Below are 19,423 nucleotides of genomic sequence, written 5' to 3'. Positions count from 1 at the left end.
ATGAGGAACACGGCCGCTTAGATGGATGCTCAGATTGCAGAACGCCACACTGAGCCCTCCCGTTGGCTTCAGGAAGTTTAGTGTACAAAGCGTTTTCAAAAGCTTTCATCATGATAGACACTACAGGGGGCTAAGGAAGGAGCCTGTGGTCACACTAACCTGTGCAAGCTGGAGATCTGTGGAAAATATTATTTCTGGTGCATGGAAAGGAAGCCTTCCTTTTTGCAGTGGTATTTCTGGCATGGTTACAACCCCAGAAGCAGTGGAGAGCTCCTGGCTGGAATGTTGTGGGCATCTTGATACTGGAGAGAGCAATAAAACTGGCAAAAAAGCTCTGCTTTATGTAAGAGCAAGCGCACACTACAGGTGCCAAGTGAAAATGCAACTGGGTTTATGGCCTTGTTTGTTTGTTGACATTTTGTAATCAGGACAAGAAAGAAAAATGGGAATAGGGGAAGGTTTGCTGTTTCTCAGAAAGAAAGAAAAAGGTTTTTGCATTGGCATTTTCCTTGATTTTAATGTATGTTTCAAAACCTACAAATGTCTCCTGTCTGAATTTGCAGAATGGTTGTTAACGATACTATTCTTTTCCTATTTTTATTAGGTGTCAATATTAAGAAAAAGAAATTAGTCCTTCAACTTAAAAGTCAACCTGCTTTTCTCTTTCTTATGATGTAAGAAGTGACAATAGTTCTCACACCATGTCTTGATTTTCAGGTTATAGGAGTCTGAGTATGGAAATGAAATCACTCCTTTTAAAATGCTATGAAAACATTGTTAAATATCTACCTCATAAAGTCTATAAATTCAAACAGGTTTTCTTTAGAGGCTAAGTTTAAGATATTCTTAAAATACGACGCCGCAATTAATAAATTAAGCAGAGGAATCACATTTAGAGGCAGAGACTTTGAGCAATTGTTTTTCCTTGGTTTTGATTCCCATTATCCTTTTCTTTTTTCTTCATATCCTTACTGCTCTGGTTTTTAATTCCTTGTGGAGGTCAGACATTTGATGCATCCAGTTCTAATGGATTGCCGTGGAAATAGTGATGAGGCAAAAGTGACAGCAGTGACATCATGGGAGAAACAGATGGCGAGAGCTGATGAACTTCTAAGAAACAAAGACACTTCTGCCAATAAGTGTTCCTAGAGAACAAGAAAAACAAAACTGAGAAAAACAATCCTAGTTCATAACTCAAAGAGAGAGTGCAGGGAAATTAGTCCTTAGCAGTAGACTGTCTGAAACGAAGAAGAACAAGGACTGTGGATAGCTTTTTGAATTCCATTAGGACTTTGACTCAAATTAAACTAAAACAGTGTTGAATACCTGAAGAGCAGAAGATAATTCAGGGTGCAAAATCTCCCAAACACTTCCACATTATTAGGAAGGTTGTCTAGAGCATGAAACTCACAGAAACCTTCCTCTTTGCTCAGGCATTTTTGGAAAATTTGCTTTTGGGCAACAAGACTCCCTACAACAAACCAGGCCTTGAAGTGTTTGAAGCGAAATGCTTGAAGAGTTATGAAGCGAAATTGGTGTCTTTAATAGCCTTGTTGAGATGCTGACGTTGTGTGAATGTAGCTAAATTTGGAAAGGAATATGGATAAAGTGACAGTCAGCCCTGCTAATAAAGAAAGGAAAAAATAGGAATATGCACACACACTTGTCTATTTTCTTGTATGAAAAACATGATGAAATGGTTGGTTTGGAGAGGAGGGTGTCAAGGCTTTTGAGCTTGATTCTATCACCTATCATCATATTGGGATTGCAGTTATTCTGGTGTCTAAATATGAGAGTATTTTGTGATTACAAGCTTGATTAAAAGCCTGCTGTCTGGGGTTTCTGGTCTGTCTCTGGCTGCATCATCAGTGTAGGTAGTAATTGCAATGCAGGTAGTAATTGCAATGCCTACTCTTGGGGGAGTCTTAAGTGTGGCCTCCTCTTGTGAGGTGGACAAAATGAGGTCTCACTGGTGACAAGGTACACACTGTGCCAATAAAGGCAACTGAATTGAAACACCTTTTTGATATAAATTTAGGGACAACGAAGTATTTTGCCTCACATTCCTTTAGGGACATAAGAGCTGGAATTATAGAAGAATGCATGTTACTGGCATCTGCTCAGTGATGCCAGACAAGCAGCTCTTCCCTTGAATTAAGTTTGGTGTAAATTCATTCTTCCTCTTGCTGAGGGAAAAGAATTTGATTCCACTGATGGCAGCGGAAATACTGGAACTGAAGATGTTGGGTTTGAGGTTGAGGCTTAAGCCTGGCTGTCTTCAGTCATGTGAGCAGATACCTCAAAAGAAGAACTAAAGGTCTGTGATTCCTTCATAGAAAATACTCTTCCTTCTTTGCTATTGCTATTTGATCACATCATGGAAAACACATAGATATTACTTCATGCACTACAAAGAGCCAAAGCCCAGTGATTATTGAAGTGCCTTTGTATTAGGCACTTTGAGGATCATACACTTTCATCTCCCTTAACTTTTGATGTTTATGTTTGAAGTTCTGCTCCAGGCAATCTTTATAGCCAATGGAGAGAGATAGGCACTTCCAGGACTTGGTTCATCTGAGCGCTTTTCAACATCTACCTTAAAATGAGATTACCCATGTCCCACAATGCCTGTTTCTCTCTGCTGACTGCTAACGTATGTCTAGACGTCTAGCTCTGATGTAAATGCCAACATTTGGACAGGTTTATCCCACCAGAAAAATGTCCCCTGGTAAAATCCAGAGCAATTACTTTGTTTTCTTGAAAGGACAAACATCCAAAATAGAGGTGAGTGCAGAGAAGAGTGAGGCTGAAGAGAAATACAGGGAGAAAATTGTAAAGTGGCCAAATTCCCACACTGCTTCAAGGCCAGTAAGGATCAGAATCCATGCAAAGGCCTGGCTCATCCTCTTATCTATGGGCTTGGTGGGAAGAATTTATAGATTTCAGAGGGAGGAGACAGGAGGATCTGAATGTTTTGATATGGTTTTTAGGAATAAGCTAATGAGTACTGGCCCTGTATGTAAATGAAGTTATCCTATTAGCCTAAAATATGATAGCGTTCTGGCTTTAAAATATGAGCTATTATTTGCAAAGGATCTGAGTATTTTGAGGGGGGAAAAAAGAGAGAAAAAAGAAAAATTACAAAGGAAAATAATTAAAAGATAATAAAATGCTTTGGTATTCTACAGGAAAACAGAGCCACTGTGGGTAAGGTCATCCAGTGACAACTGTCCTGCTTATCCACAACAGGAGCAAAAAAGCAATCCTAGGTGGTGTGTCACCAAAGAAGACTGCTTTTTTTATCAGATTCCCCAGAACAAAGGAGCCTACAGATAGCTGTTTTCTCACATACTTGAGAATACTTGATGATTTTTTGAAGATTTCTTTCTTTTCTACCCCTACTCTTCCATCAAACCAATAGACACTGAGTTTTGTCTCTTAAATTTGGTCCCTTAGATACCACAGCTTTAGAGTTGCTGAACTTGACCAAGACATCACAACATATTTGGTATTCACTATCGCGTATAGATGCATTTTTCTTGCTCTTTTGTTAAAATTTCCTTCTCAAACATTAAAGATGCATCTGTTCTTAAATTTTCAGTGTCCTGTTGCTGCTTGTAAAGGCAATTACTGTTTTGTGTGAGCAACGCCCTCTGTGTGACCACAGTATATATTTATTACTGAGTTTTCTGCTGTAATAGAGTCAGTTAAAATTCATTTAATGCAAGGAGTAAAATACCAGTGTGACTGGTGGAAAATAAACCAGCAACAAATGTCCTACATAGGTGTATTCATATATGACTTGTTATAAAATACAACATAAAAAATGGGAGGAAGAATGTTGCTATAATTAAAAACAAAGGACTGGAAGCAAGAATATCTGGTTTCTGCTTTTGGCTGTGTCACAGACGCTCTGTGTGGCTATGGAAGGATCACTTCTTTCTCCTGTGGGTTTCCCCATCTGGAAAATGGTCTAATGATACCTTCCAAAAAGGTGCTTGAGAAGCGTGACTCATTAATATTTGTAAATATCCAGGGATCAAAGGGCCTGTAGATATACAATGTAACATATTATTATGCCGCTGTTCTTTGCCAATTTCCCTTCTCTGTAAGGATGAGCTCTTTGAATTTATTGCTTTTGACCCAGGAAAAAGGCCCCACGGGACTCTGTGTTTTTATTGACTCCAGATGAAGTTTTCTCATGTTTACAAATAAAGCGATAACTTACTGACCTCCAATGCCCACCGCGCAAGCCCTCCCCTGGATCTGGTTCCCAGTTCTGCCTGGTGCATGGCAATAAGCAAAATGCCACATTTCTGGTGAGCAGAACCAGTTTTGTCTCTCACAGCTGGATGGCTCCTGTGGGGGTAGCACAGAGGGAAATGCCCTGGGTGGGAGTTTCAAGAGCAAGAAGCACAAAGCAGGCACAGGCAGCTCAGCTCTGACAGAAGGAGTGGTCACAGCCACAGCTATTTTGCAGACCATGATACGATGCTGTTCTAGTAACAATTGGTCCTATTTTCCCTGTTCTGGGATGCAGAGAGTTTACAGGTCTTCTTAGGAGGCAAATCACTTCTGCAGCTGCTCTGCTGAGCCAGAAGAGCCAGAAAACAGCTCTTGCAAATTATTTTCTCTAACTGAAGAGAATAAATCACCAAACCAAAAGGGTCTTGGAAATGCTTGAAAATAACACCAGAGTTATAAACTTCCAGCTATTGGAGTATGAGAGAGAGTCTGAATGTGCTGGAGTCCATTGGTAGATAAAAGGTAGATAACATTTCCAGAGAGTGATTCTGCATATTTGCAGTCAAAGTGTTTCATCAGCCCTTAAAAGACAGAATTTACTTCAAAATTCATTTATTTTTATTTTGTTCCTCAGGGACATCAGAAAAAGTTTTCGCTCTGGTAAGACAAATAGGTAGCTTTTACTTACTGGAATGCTTATGTCTGTGTTTTGCTTAAAATAAAGTGTGTGAGCATTTCAGATATAGCTGCATTTCTCCAAATGCACTGTTTGACCCACTAGAGAAAAAAAAATTGTGATGGCCTAAAGCCAACATTGGCTAAATTAGGGACAGAAGTTTTACACAAGGGAAAACTGCTTTAGTTTTGGGTAATTTTTAAAAAAAATTATTATTCAGAAATGTTAGCTTCATGGGAACAAGAGGTTGCAGGAGAGGCCAGGGCTGGCCACTTTGAGCAGGAAATTATTAACGATTCTTATCTTCTGGAATTTGAGTAGATTTGGTTGGTGATCTTTATAGAACAATATTTATCTTTCCCTGGTGGACTTTCTCTTTGTCTCCATCAGCTATCACAATTATAACCTGGCTTTCTGCATGAGTGGTCTTGCAACTGTGAGCCAAGGGACCCAGGAGCAAAGACAATAGAATTACGGTTATGGTTGGCAAGTTGTGAAGACTTTTTGTTTAAAGGTTGGATGGTAATTACAGGAGATTGGGTTTTGTGATTACTAATGGACCTTCCATCCCCTCTCCCACGTGAGTCTTTGCCTGTACAGAGCTGCAAGTAATTGCATGGAGTGAGACTTTTTCTTCATATGCTGATAACATGAGATAGGATTCCAGTGTGGCTTTTTCCCTCCCCCTGTTCTGTATTTGAAGGAGAGGAAAAACACTAAGGTTCTTTGGCAATCATCTGATGTTCAAAACTTTCTCATTCAGATTCATGTCTTCCTCAATCTCTCAACTGCCTTGGGCAAAATTTTTCATTTTCTTTTCTTCCTACACCACCTTATCTGTCCTTCTGCCCTCCTAAATACCCTAGAATCTATGTCCTTGTATGACTATTTTTTCTTACACTATCTTGAGCTATACCTGCTGCATATGCTGTAGTAAACAATAACAAAAACTGATGGGGTTTTTACTCTTGGTACATAAATGTGCCTAGTCCCAGGTGTTGGGAGAAGTTGCTCTTCATTTCCCTGCCTGAAAAGTGGTAGTGCTGTGTGGGTTAACAGTGTGAGAAGTGTCCTACCACAGAGGAAATCAGGGCTGGATTCCTTACCAGATAGGCCACAGATGTGCTAAAATTTTAACTTATTGCTAGGGTTAACAGTGGGGCTATTCTGGGGCTGTTCTGTCCCTTTTTCATCAAAGTCTGTGCTGCCCTACTGCTTTATTCAGAGTACTTTGTGGTGATGCACAGCCCACAGACCAGGTCACACACTGGCCTGCTGTGTTGGTAGGCATATCAAGGTCATTTTGTGCAAAACCCTGAGATGCGTTTTTCCTTATAAACCAACTTCTGAAGGAGAGAGTAGGTTGAGGTAGAGGGGGAACTTCACCAAGACTTACAGTCTTATTTTGGCAAAAAGATATTGCCAGAGAGATGGAGGTATCCCATGGGTTTCTTGAGCCTCAATTTTGTCCAGCTGGAGTATAATCCTGGTTTTCATCTTTGGAGTTTAGCAGCCTTGCCCCAAGATCTTCTACACACAAAGAAAATGCTCGGAGTAGCTTCAGTGTGCTCAGGGTCAGGCTTTCTAATGGCCTGATGGGATCTGGGGAGCACAAGAAATATGATGTGCAAGGCCAGTTGCATTTCACTCTGGAATTTTTCCATCTTCTCGCAGCTAGAGTACATTCCCCAAAAAGCCCAACTAACATGCCCCTCCATTAGCCGCATGTTAATTATTACCAGCTATCTCAGAAACGGAAATCTTCACTCATTTTTCTCCTTAATCCCTATCTTCAGCAGAAAAGTCCTGTCTTCAGAGGGTGGCTGTCAGGAGGGGACGGGCTGTTCCCCATTGAGTCCTCTGTCTGGCTTCTTAGGAACAACAACAACAACAACAATACCAATAAGTTAATTTTTAGCGATCTCTTTCTGCTGGGGTTATGACCGTCCTGTCAGAGGGCACAGGTAAATGGGATTGCACTTCCACTTCCAGCTATGAGTCATGCGAGGCGTTAATGATATTCCTGCTCGCACGCCTGCCCAATGGCCCTGCTTTGGTGCCGTTGAGTCTTTCCTACGGTGGCATTTGCAGGCAGAGACTTCCTTGGCTCAGGTGCTTCTGTTAACACGGGTTTTTTTACTTTGTAGCATCAGCTGAAAAGAGGCACTCCTCGTTGCTCGCCTCATCGAGGCTGAAACTCACGCCCTGACGAAACACTCGGGTGAGGGATATTTAATCCCGCATAGCTCCAAAGCACCGGAGCAGATGCCCTTGTGATGTTTTGCGGCGTTTCACCCTCAGAATTTGGAGTAGGCAGAAAGCGGATGGAGCCGGAGATGGGGCAGGCTGCAGCGAGCGCCCAGCCCGCTGCCACCAGCAGGGGGGAGTGTGGGCAGCGCGAAAAGCCAGGCGCTTCGCTCCTCGGGGAAAACCTGGCCAGCCCACCCGAAATGCTGACAATGCTACATCACCGCTGCATGAGGCAGGAATCTGCCCTGTCTGTCCCTTCCCCGCTCTGCCAGAAACCTGGAGTATGACGTGGGCAAGTTGATCGTCACGGGAGTTTGCCTTACCTCAAAAGTTGCCTTTAGCCGCCCCCAAAGTGCCCGTGACTCGAGGCTGTGGCAGTCACACAGCTGCTCTCTGTAACTGAAGAGAGAAACACAGGCATCTTTCCAGCTGTCTGTAGGGTCTTTTCCCAGAGACATCTCTTGGGACTGAGCAGTAGGAGTAGGGCTGGAGGAATGTGGAGATTTGGGGACACCAGGACAGAAATGGAGCTGTGGGGAACCAGGAGTGGCGTGTGAGAGTTTGAATCTTGTGGAGAGCAAGAGGGAAGGTGATGATGCGCACTGCTGCTTCTGGCTACAGCAGTGAAGAAGGAAAAGAGGCTGTCAGGAAGGGAATCACTACTGAATGTGGAGAAACAGCAGTGACTGACCAGCATGTAGGTTTGAATCCCTACTGCAATCAGAGCAAGCAACAAATACACCCACAGAATACAACTTCTATAATAGATTCAGAAACATAGGTCAGAAGTGACTGCAGTGACCATCTCATCTGATTTGTATAACACCTGCCAAAGAATCTTCCTGAGTTCGTCCCTATTTCAATTAGGGAGAAGCATGCTCCTTTCTAGAAAGTTTTTTAGAAAGATTTCTGGTTTTCAAAATATCCACCAGAGCTTCTTGTAATTTTCCTCTGTTGTATTTTTGCCTTATTTCTAGTCTCCAAGATTGTCTTGCTTCATCTGCCCCCATTGGTTCTTTCAATACTTGTAACTGCTAAACGAAGGAGAACCTTGTTATTGCATTGCTGTCTCCAGTATAAGACTCTTACACGCCGTTACCAAATCACCCATGAGCTTCTCTTTCATCCAAAAACAGGCTACATCATGGCAACCCTATTCCATGGCATCTTTTTCATCCTCTGGCTCTTCTCAGCATGCCCCCGACTCCTCCCTGCCCATGCAGCAGTTTTCTTGATGCTAAAGGCTGGCATAATGCAACCTCCCTTTTCCTGTTTAATATTTCCTGTTTTGCAGCCCAGGATCTTGTTACCCTTGACACTATATTTCACTCTGGCAGATACTTCCATGACCTCCAATTCCTCTCCATATTGCTGGCTTGCTTGGGTAGAAATCGCTTTCTGGTAGGAGGACTCCTGCTTTCCACTACAGCTGAGTCATACATTTCTGCATTAAAATACATCATGTTTGCATGAGCCCTGCAATTTGTATTGTTCTGCACCAAAGACATCCTCTTCATCATGTAATAGTTCCATCTTTACACCATCAATAGAAATCATTTTGTACACCTTTTAAGTTGGATTTGAATGAGCTGGGCCAAAAGCACCACCTATCAAACAGTGACTCTTCACTTACAGTTTCATTTCCCAAGACCTAGTGGTTATCCAGTTTTAATCAATTTAACAAGATCCATACATATTTTCTATCATTCCATGGCATGAACTAAAATGGCCTGAAGAAGTCAAATAAATTACATCAACCCTTTTACCTCTGTCAAGCAAAATTGTAATCTCTCTGATAAAAGCTATTATACCAAATTGATCCACTTCCTATGTATCTAGACTCACTGATGCAAATTATACTATGCTCTTGAATTAGTTCTTCCAAATTGAAAAGCTCAGGAATGGAGGTTTCTCCAGCTTTCTGGGTATCTTGCTGCAGTGCCACCCAACATTTGTGTTTTACTCATTGTCATACTGGTACAATGCCACCTTATTTCTAGCCATATGAAACCTGTTTTCTCAAACTTATCAAAGCCCCTCAGAATTTTTTTCTAACAGTTCTTTTTAGCACTTTACAGGTAGGGGTTTTTACGTGTGTTCAATCTAAATCACTGCCTTCAGGTTTCTTACACTTCTGTTACATTTGTAAAAAACTCCAAAGTCCCTTTTGGGAAGAAAATATGTGTCATCACTGTCCAAACTCTACGACAGTCATATTTGTTGGCTTCAGCTGTTCTCTGTATCATTATTGGATAATTATTTCATCAGTAGTACCACACAGTAATTGCCTAGAATTAGTTTTTTATATTCTTTGGCTTCACTCTGCTTAAAAAAAACTGTCTTACTGCCCTTAAATCTCCTGTTCACAAATATGTTCTTGTGCTTTTCCTCCCTGCATCTATTTCATACAATTGTAATCAATTAAATTACATTAATTATTGCTACTAGTTTCTCTCTTCCCCCCATATTGACATACACACAAATCCATACAGAGACCAATATCTACATATTTAATTATTGTTTTAATTTACCTCCAAGCCACCCTTCTTTCTCAATTATGATCTTTCAACACCAACAAAAGTACTGTTTCCTAACTATTCAATTTTTTCTATTTGTGTTCCTCTCCCATCTCATTTACCTCAAAGCTGAACTGTTTTCCACTTTGAAAACTGGCGTTTTTAAACCTCCAGGTTTGTATATTAGCAGTTTGGACTTTATTCTGTTTGCCCGTAACAAATCACATTGAGTCATGCTCATTTCACTCTTAAGTAATCAATAATTAATTTTCAGTTCTGTAGTTAGTAGTCTTGCTCTAGTGCAGAATACCATTAGAGAATGAATTTCCTCTAGAGGAAAGTGTTTTGGAAGGTCTACCCTGACCCTTTCTACCCACTCTGCTTCCATTCTGCCTGCTGATGTGTGTGCAGCTCTTGAGGGGTCACCTTTCACATTAGTCAAGCATGACTAGTGCTGGTCAGAGTAAAATAAGCACCAGTCTTCTGGGATGCAGCTGACTGTTTTGGTCTTAATCCTGCATTGCATTGGAGTTGGACATGCTTTGGTGCCTTCAGGACAGGAACAGCCAGCAATAAACCACCCTGGACAGTTTTTCCCGTTTGCCAGCAGGTAACTGTCCCCAAGGTATCTACAGTGACAGAGCACAGTCCATCTTCTGAAAGAAAGCACAGACATGCTGTGCTGACTGGCTCTGGCTGTGTGCTTGGGTACCTCCGACTAGCTGTTGTCTATCAGTGTGCAGAGATATTCATGCAGCACACATCCTGATTCTTGTCTGGTTTCTGGTACCTGGCCATGTTTGGTGAGGAGATCACTCCTGCACTGGGAGCCTGCCTTAGTGATGACTCCATCAGAGTCCTCCGTGCTCCCACAAGTCCAGACACAGAGGTGGGATGCCAGGAGAGCAGTACCAGCATGATCTTCTTGGTCCTCCCCTTGCCAGAATGAGTCCTGGCCCTGGGAGAACAAGTAGCTGACCCAATACCTGCTCTCTGAAGCACACATTGTTGGAGAAAAGTTCAGCCAGCTCAGGCAACCTCAGCAGCTGCTTAATGAATTTTGACTCACACTAATTTGCCAAACTTTTGACTGGATGAAATTGGCGCTGGCTGATGCAGTTCCTTCATTTACACTGCTCAGTCTGGAGCAAAATGAAAGGCAAGTACTTTTGACTGAAACCTGGCATGAGCCCCCAGCCACCAGCCTCAGCTCTCTGTCACATAGGGTGCTGTCCAGCAGCGAGGCCAGTCTGCACATGGTCTGCACCTGGGTCACGAATGCATGTTATTAAAGAAGACAACTCCCTTGGCAACCACTTCATTCTACAAGGTGCTAGCCCTTGGGCTTCTCAATGTCTCTTACTGCATTAAAGGTCATGTTACATAGTGAACTGAAAGGTTGTCCTCTTCCCATGGAAGCCTCCAGGCACTGTCCCTTGGGTGAAGAGCTACTGACCTTCTACCAGCACCTCCTCTAGCAAGCTCTGCATCCTCTTCTCATCATGCACTCTGCCCAGCCCAGTCTTGCATGCTCAGACCTCTCTTCAGCCCCAGAAAGGGGAGGAACAGGGGTACATGCACAGCGGATATGTTCAACGGTGAAAGAACTGAAGTACAGAACAAATTAGTTATTTCTCTTTTAGAAGTCACCTCTTCCCTTCAAGGACTCTAAAGTCACCTTCCTTCCAAACAGAAAAGGCCAGCTGAGTCACAGGCACAAATGGTGCTTCAGCACAGTTTTGTAGCTAGAGCCATTCACCATAGCAGGGTCCCTCTGCTGAGTAACACCAAGGATCAAAGCAAACTCCACAAGTGCAATGCAGTGAAGTGTGTCAGTGTGCAAAGAGGAGAGTGCACAGACTTGTCAGAGACAGGATTGCTGGTCTCCAGAGCCAAGCTAGCTAGCTAGGCATGGCACTTCATGAAACACACTTCTTTTTGCATTGAGTTTCCTGCCTGGCTTCGTTTGCTTAACTATTTGTTTTCACAGATAGCACTGGTTTGTGCAATCATTTTCTTTGAAAATGGAATTCAGCTCATGTTATTTCACCTAAATGGGCTGATGTTGAGTAAAGCAGAAGTTGTTTTGCTGAAAGCCCTGGTGTCCCCAGCCAGTGAATGCACCTGGGATGTTGCCTCAGAAAACAGTTGTCTTGTCCCAGTGTCAGGCATGTCCTGGGGCTCTGGTACAGCCCTGTGCATGGCACTGGGAGACAAGAAAACAAACTTCCACAAAACTAGTGGCATGAAACTCCAGCTGTAGCATAAAGATATTTTGGATGGGCAGGAGAGGCTTTTTACCCTCCAAGTTTCAGGGTCATGAGTATTAAAAGGTAAAGTGACTGTAACATTTATTTAATTCAGGGTAGAGAAGGTATTTTCTGGTTTCTGCAACTTTTGAGCATGTAAATGAGAAAGGGAGATGGAAAGAAATGGCATGCTGCTCTTTCTAAAGGGTGAGGGAAGCTTTATTTTAACTGGCCTGCTTCTCTTTTATGTACAAGCTGGTTGGCTCTGGATATTTATATCCACATATAAATGCATTTCTGTAAGAGCTGTTTTATGAGCCACTTTCAGAGAAAATTAACTGTTAGGAGCAAGTGGTTTTGGAGCAAAGGCTATGGATTTTCCTTTGCTAGGAAAGTAGCTTTCACTTTCGTGACTGCTGCTGCCTCACATTGTAATGACAAGAGAGCATTAACCTGTGCAGGTTTGGAGCACTGGCCTGATGGTCCTGTGCTGCCCTGCAACACAAGGACAGATGGAGGCTTGTCCATCCACAACTTAGCTCTTGAGAAATGCCCAGGAAGGGGAGGGAGTAAACCTGCACTGTGCTTTCGACTTACCAGAATAGAGACAGTATGTTAGATTCACTGGTGATTTACAAACTCACATCCCTTCCTCTGTCCATTGGCCTTTGAAAGAGTTAATATTGTATATTTGAGAATACAGAGAATACTGAAAAACAACTTCTCTATCAAACTATAGATGTCAAAAGCTAAGCTCTTTGACCTATAATTTAGTTCCAGAAAAAACACTTCTTTTCAGATGAGTGGAAAATAAGCTGGAAATTATGAAACTGATCATATGTTTGAACCTAATTTTGTTGATGGATGGCATTTGTATGAGTGGCTGCCTCTATGTTTTTTGTTTTACATCATCTGGGTTTTTAATATTGACCTTTCTGTGAATTGGTGACATCAGAAAACCTATTCCCCAATTCAGATTTTGCCAATCTTCTTCAAAAGTAGTTTTATTTATGAATATCCTATTTTTCAGAAAGGAGGCCTTTCTGACATCTCAGGCATTCTGAGCCTTGGCTACATTTTGTCCTACTGGTGTAAGTGAAGTTTTCCCAGAACTGACACTAGTGAACTGTTGTCTCAAGTTGAAGCTGTTTTGGACCAAAGTTCCTTCCTCCAAGATTTGGCCTGAGAACTCAGTTTCGAAATGCTAAGAGGAAAAAAGAATTTGGGAAATTATCATTAGCAAGGAGAAGGCTGATGAGTTTGGCCAAAGATGAGGAAGGTTCTGTCTCATCCTCTATTTTCAAGAAATGCTGTACAGCCTGCATTTCAGTTCCAGAGCTGAGACTGAGAGAGACTGAGAGCTGGAGAATTTAGGAACCTTCTAACAGACTATTTGCCCTTATTTTGATCTTTAATTAGTTGGGGTATTGCCCAACCATTTTTGAGGTGTGAAGGTGTGGTTCTGGGCAGTCAGCCACCAAGGTGTGTGGGCATCTGTGGAGTCTAAAGACAAAAGGAATTTAAGAAAACTTCCCTGCTTTGACCAACCCAATGTGCTTTCACAAAATTACTCACTGAACTGTATTCAATATGCTGTACTTAAGATCCTCACAAAACTGAAATACAATCTTGTGTAAACTGCAATTGAAAAGTTATAAAATTTCCATTTATCCAAAACAATTTGTAGGGTCTGTTATTTTAAAAAAATTGCATGTTTTTGGAGTGTAGAGCCAGACACTAATATACCTCTGAGATGGAAGCCTTGCAATTGTATATATGGTTTGTGGTTTACACATCAGATAATAATCTAGCATAAGTATGAAAATATTTAACTGGCATCCAGCTGCAGATTTGATTGGAGCATCCTTTGGTTGGGGTTTATAGCCCACACAATTGAGTGGGCAGGATTTCCTGAAGAGGTCAAGTCCCAAGTCATTTGCAGAGGTGAAACTATCACCTGGGATAATCACGAGTTACTTGTGGGAAAGGGGGTTGGAGGAGGAAATGGAGGAAATGGAGGAAAAGGAGGTCTAGAGTCACCTGTGGGGCAGTGGTGTTTGGGGATGGAGAGATTCCCTACCTCAGACCTTAATTACTGGGGAAGAGGCATAGGTATTGCTTTAGTACATACACATTTCACATCCCTCTGGTACCCTGGGATGGGGAACCACAAACAAGCTGTTCCCTGGCTTTTCATTCTAGGGAAGTTACTCCTCTCAAGCACCACCCCCCCCTCCCCCTTCATTGTAGAGGGGCTTTTGAATGTCACCAAGCAGGTGAGAGGAAATTGGGTCAGAACTTGGCACCATGCCGGTGTGGCAGGCATTCTGTGGCACACTTCCTGAAAGGAGGCAGGAGTGGTTTCTCTTGCCTTTGAAGGAGAAGGAAAAGGAAGCTTCTGGGTTTCTACTGCAGCTTCTTCCTTCTAGGGGAGCACTGGTGAGTGAGTGGCCAGAGAAAAGACATGATTTGTGGCAAGGTGTGCTCATGATCCTGTCCCCATGTCCCCAGCATTTAATGTGACTGTCAGATCTGTGGGCAGGAGGGAGATTTGCCTGGATCAGACAGACACCACCAGCTGGGGTTTGCTACCTTTCTCTTTGGAGCTAGTTGTGGAGATAGTTGTGTGGGGCACTGGTGCAAACCACAGTCTGCCACTGCCAGGACTTTGTAGAGAGCCTTGCCCTCTTCTTCTGTGGTGAGTTATGTTTGTGGTGTTTGGCCTTTGCTACAGCTCTGAAGTACAGTGAGAGGTGCTGGGGGGGACTTTGAGGCCCATGGAACACAGAATAGATACTTTGTGGGTTCCTCTGGACAGAAGTCCCGTTTGCTTGTCTTTGCAGAGGACTCATAGGCAGAGGACTGTCCAACTTCTGTGTCTCTGTTATTGTACTCATTTGGTGCCTCACTGAGGTAATTCCAATTTGATTGTTGAATAGATTTATTTATTTATTGTTGAAGTCAATATTGCTAAATGCCACTTGATTTGCAGGGGAGGGATAGGCATACTTGCGTTTAGTTTTATTTTTGTTTGGTACCAATATGTCGAAATCTGAGATCAAGCCATATCTCCTTCAGCAAGCAACATGTGTCCAGCACCTGGGACAAACATCAAGTGATCAACCTCAAACAATAGAACAGCTCTCCTGAAATTAGTGTTTGGTTCTTAGACCCATAGCCATGAATAACACCCACTCCTTATGCTCAGAATTTAAAATATGAGCTCCAGGACAAATGATAATAAATGAGCCCAAACGAATTCTCCCCTCCAGGAAATGATTTAATAAGTAAGGCTGCCCCATCAGATGCTTCTCCAGGGAATGTGATGTAAGTGTAAGGTGAAGTACTATCACAATAACCGTGTGTATATTCCTACCAGATCTATTAGCCAGGGAAATATAAGTCAGGGTCAAGATGACTGTACCCTTAGGCTGACATTACATATAGTTTTGGCAGGAAGAGCTGTTTTGTGTTTCTTGATCTCTCTGTAGATGTTAAAACAATCCTGCTGATGGTTGAGGACCTGTCCTGTTACCTCCACTCACTTGTCACTGCCTCTGCCGCTTGCTGCAAAAGGATGCTACAAAGATCCAGTCAGTGACAGGAAAACAGAGACAAAGAGTAAGGAAAGGAAGCACCTCCTCATAACATGATATGATTATTGACTAGAGGTCAGGGTACAAAATCAACATAGGGGGACAGAATGAGTGATGGTGCTGTGCATTCATAAGCATTTTTCTCTCTTTACAGAAGCTGAAAATCTTTGGGAAACTCCTGAGTGACAGAGGTAAGTGAAACTGCCAGTGGGTGGTGCATGGGCATCTCTAAATGCTTGCAGATCTGAGTAGAGCGCTGCCCTTACCCGTCACATGTATTCTATTTACATCACAGCAGAGGGAGCGTCGGCAAAGCATCTCAGAGGAGCAACCTTTCGTTATACCTACAGCTGCTCCCTTCCCTGTTAGTACAACCAACACAAAAATAATCACAATAATAAGACTCATGCAGTTAATTGATTCACCATTCTGTGACCACTGCAGCCAACTTGGCCATAGCTTGGTTACTGCATCTTGTGTCCCCATGATTTCTTACAGGGAAAAAAACACCTGAAATACCTCAGGATGTTTAGGATCCATTCACCTGGCTGCTTTGCTCAACAGCTCACTCCATTCTGGCCTTTTTTCTGTACCTACTAGAAGGCTGTACCAAAATGTTGATTTTTCTTGTGCTGTCCTCCATGCTCCGCAAGAGACTATATTTGAAATCAGTGAGTGAGCTGTGTGTTAAGAAATATCTCTGGCACTAAAATACTTAAAATTACTCTTTGTTTCTCTGACTTCTCTCCTAATTTGGATCATCCCCCCAGACTTGTCCACAAGATGGAATACTAAGAAAATATTGTTTTGTTTAATTTGTTTTTTGATATCCACATTTTTCACATTTCCTGTTCCAGTTTCAAACTGGGTCTGAGCTCCTCCACTAACATTGCTTCGGCTGTTATTTTGGGGATCTGAGAGAGGGGATTAAAAATAAACGAAGTGCAGGTAATGCATTTCTTGCCACAGGTTCTCTTTGGCAAGTCGTAATAAGTTACTGACGTTCGTCTCTTTTCAGGTTAAATAGAGGGATTAGATGAAGGGTATTACCAACAAGGTATTAAAATATGGATGCCAAAATTTAGGCTCCTAATTTTGTATTTTGAGCCCCTAAATAAGGCTCGGTCTTGTGCCCTTTGAAGTCAATGCCAAAGCTTCCACTGAGTTCAGTCTGCAAGATGAAGTCCTAAATTATGGTCAGGTTCTTAAAAGTTCTCAGTACCTCACAGCTCCAAATAAGTCATCACCCTGCCTCTTTGCAAATCACACGTCTTCCCTTAAGTTCCTAAACATGGGGCTCATGCTTTTAGGTATTCCATATTTAAAATCCTGCCTGTTGATGCTGTCTTTCTTCATGTCTCAGGGACCATGGACATGGGAACAATAACAAGGCTAATAAAGAAGTGTAGCCAGGACACATACTGATTTGCCTTCTCAGTGAGCAGCACTTAGCACGAACACTGCAGATTCTATAGCAATGTCAGTATTTATTATGGTGTAAAATTAACATGGACGGCACATGAATGTCCCTGCTGGTGCCAGAATTCAGCAAGTACATGACCATTTGCACAAACTTCACATACACTGCTCTCCTGGTAACAGGATGTTGGCAGGTGGGAAGATCACAGGATCCAGATGAAACATAAAACGAGATGAGCAATCCCGTAGTGATAATTTTAGAAGCTGGGTTCTGTACATTATTTACAGTACATTGTAGCTTTATGGGGATAAGGCTTCCCTTGCCATTTGTGGATTTAATCTTTTCTGAGAGGCTTCTGTGGGGGACTTTCCTCAGAGCAGCAGCTGGAGGGATTTTGTCCATCCAGAGGAGTGTTAGAATTGCAAGTTATTTGCAGTAGAGCTACCTTCATTCATAGAAAGCTCACCTAGTAGGAACGGAAAATACCTTCCATCAAATAAAAGGATCGAGTGAGTTAATCTGCTTGCTGCTGGTCTGAAGTGCAGAGGCCTGGCATAAAGACGGAGCTGTTCACAGTGGATTGAGACAAAGTCGGAAGTGGTTCTTGCCTCCAGGAACTTTAAATTTGCTTTACCTTCAGTTAATGAAATATTCCCTCTTTTTCCTGGGGAGACTGAATTCTCTCTGTCTCTTGGAAGGCATTTTTGGCAATTGTATCCTTAGTATGGGGAACTCCAGTTATTTTGGATGGGTATTTTGTTTTTACAGAACCCCTCTGCAACAATTTGTTTTAAAAATTATAGAAAAAGCGATAGAAAAGGGATTATTTTGTAATGTTTGAATAACACCCACCACTCTGCTGTAGAAACGTGATCCTTGAGGAGAAAGGGATTACATTCTCCTTCAGGCTTTTGACTGGGCTGGATTTCTGCTCTTGCCCAGACGGGAGGCCATGGGTACAAGGGGTGTGACCTGCAGTTGGGGCAGTGGAGGGGCCAGATGGGAGCTGATCCTTGCTCAGGCACTGTCACTTATCTCCCAGCCTTCCTCAGGATAAGTGTGACCCTGGCAACATCCCCACACACTGCACCAAGGGGTGACACAAAACCTTTAAAAATTAAACAAAGGGAAGAACAAGATCTACCAAAAGCAAAGATTTTTTGGAAGGGGGGTGGGGTTGTTTCATGTGTTTCTCTCAGCCAGCAGGTGCCTCTATAGAGCTAATGCTTTGCCTGTATCAGTATGAGTCTGTGACACAGCATTGGAATACCTGCTTTTAAATGATAATATAGCCTTTTCTTTCTTCAACGTCTTTTTCCCCTTCCCTTTCCTCCAGCCCACGGTGAGCCCTGGGATCTGCCAGTATGGACTTCCACTCCATCTGCCACATAAGGTCCTTGGAGGGTAGCAGCAGGAGAAAGATTTATGTATATTGACACCCGCATATTGAAACTATGTATACCGTATGAAGAAATGTTGTGTGTGACAGGATCGAAATAGCTCAGTTGGGGAATGCCCGCGCCAAACTCAGCGAGACAAAGCTGTCTCTTTGCCCTTCAAACCTTCTCAGAAAGCAGGGTGGGGTTTGTCTGGCAAAACCTTCACCCCTTCAGGATGACACATTTCTGCACATTAGGGCACCACTCAGCCAGCACAGGCAGGCCCCTCAGCCACGGGGGAATAGCACTGGGTTAAGAGAAATAAAACCCACCTGAGGATAACGCTCCTTCAGCTCTTTAACACATAGTTGCTAAGAAATCACTGTATCTGAAAAGCCAAGTCCTGGGGGGGTGGTCGGATGATGGCTGTGATTACAATTTGTCCCCCGCCGCCCCTCTCCCCAAATGGCTCTGCTGGACTTTGGAGCTATTCCCACGAGCAGAGTGAATTTTGACCCGAACGCGTATCCATCGGCACGGCAGGGAGCGCGGCGGGAAGGCAGGGCAGGGAGCTGGGCTCGAAATGCACGAGCCGCGGGGCTACGGCCCCGCGTGTGTGGGGAGGAAGCCCTTCACCTCCACGGCCTAAAGGGAAGGGCGGGGAAGAAGGGCGGGGAAGAAGGCCGGGCCTCGGGCGAGGAGGTGGGACTTCGCCGGAGCGTCTCTCCCCGTGGCCGCTCTAATCAGTTGCAGAGTGCTGACGAGCGGCGGGCGGTGGGGCGGGCGCTGCGCGGGGAGCGGGCGCTGTGCGGAGCCGCCGCTGGAGTGCGCGGAGCGGGGCTGCCGCCGCGCCGGGGGCGAGGAGCGCACGCCGCGCCGGCGGGGGACAGCGAGCCGCGAGAGCAGCCCTCCCCGGGCACCGGGACCTGCTGTTAGCTTGCCGCCTTGCTTTATCCTCTCGTTTAATTTATTTTTTCCCCACCTATACTTTGATCCGCTGGGATTTTTTTTTTCCTCCCTTTTCTACAGAGCCTTCCCACGCCCCAGTTCCCTCCCTCTCTATCCAGCTTGGATTTTTTCCTTTTTTTTTTT

The 19,423-nt window shown here is 43.4% G+C and overlaps 2 long non-coding RNA genes across 2 annotated transcripts; one reads left to right on the top strand and one right to left on the bottom strand.

Annotated features, from left to right (window-relative positions):
• Positions 1 to 873: 873 nt before the first annotated feature.
• On the bottom strand, positions 874 to 7,632 carry LOC146439385 (uncharacterized). Its single transcript, XR_014850786.1, has 2 exons — positions 7,495 to 7,632; positions 874 to 1,145 (listed from the first exon to the last, which is right to left on the bottom strand). It is a non-coding gene; the product is annotated as an uncharacterized LOC146439385 (long non-coding RNA).
• A 130-nt stretch (positions 7,633 to 7,762) lies between these two features.
• On the top strand, positions 7,763 to 18,719 carry LOC146439384 (uncharacterized). Its single transcript, XR_014850785.1, has 4 exons — positions 7,763 to 7,868; positions 15,687 to 15,723; positions 16,896 to 16,969; positions 18,289 to 18,719. It is a non-coding gene; the product is annotated as an uncharacterized LOC146439384 (long non-coding RNA).
• Positions 18,720 to 19,423: the final 704 nt, after the last annotated feature.

This window comes from Lichenostomus cassidix, chromosome 3 (genome assembly GCF_008360975.1).
Source record: "Lichenostomus cassidix isolate B80296 chromosome 3, HeHo_3.0, whole genome shotgun sequence".
NCBI lineage: Eukaryota > Metazoa > Chordata > Aves > Passeriformes > Meliphagidae > Lichenostomus > Lichenostomus cassidix.
This window is presented reverse-complemented; position numbering and strand designations above follow the sequence as displayed.